The sequence below is a fragment of the Cryptotermes secundus genome, unplaced genomic scaffold, assembly GCF_002891405.2.
Source record: "Cryptotermes secundus unplaced genomic scaffold, Csec_1.0 scaffold941, whole genome shotgun sequence".
In the NCBI taxonomy this organism is placed as follows: domain Eukaryota; kingdom Metazoa; phylum Arthropoda; class Insecta; order Blattodea; family Kalotermitidae; genus Cryptotermes; species Cryptotermes secundus.
In genome coordinates, this window is record NW_019739977.1 from 345748 (window position 1) to 345967 (window position 220).

Consider the following 220-nt stretch of genomic DNA (forward strand, 5'->3'; position numbering starts at 1 on the left):
CCATCCGCTTTCGCAAATCAGAAGTCAACTCCATCATCAAAGGCCTCAAGTCCTCTACCTCCCCAGGATACGACCTTATCACGGGGAAAATGCTAAAAGAACTACCTCCTGTTGGAATACAGTATCTCACCCAAATCTTTAACGCCTCTCTCCTCACTGGCTACTTCCCCGCTCAGTGGAAAGTAGCAAAGATCATCCTTCTCCTAAAACCGGGGAAACC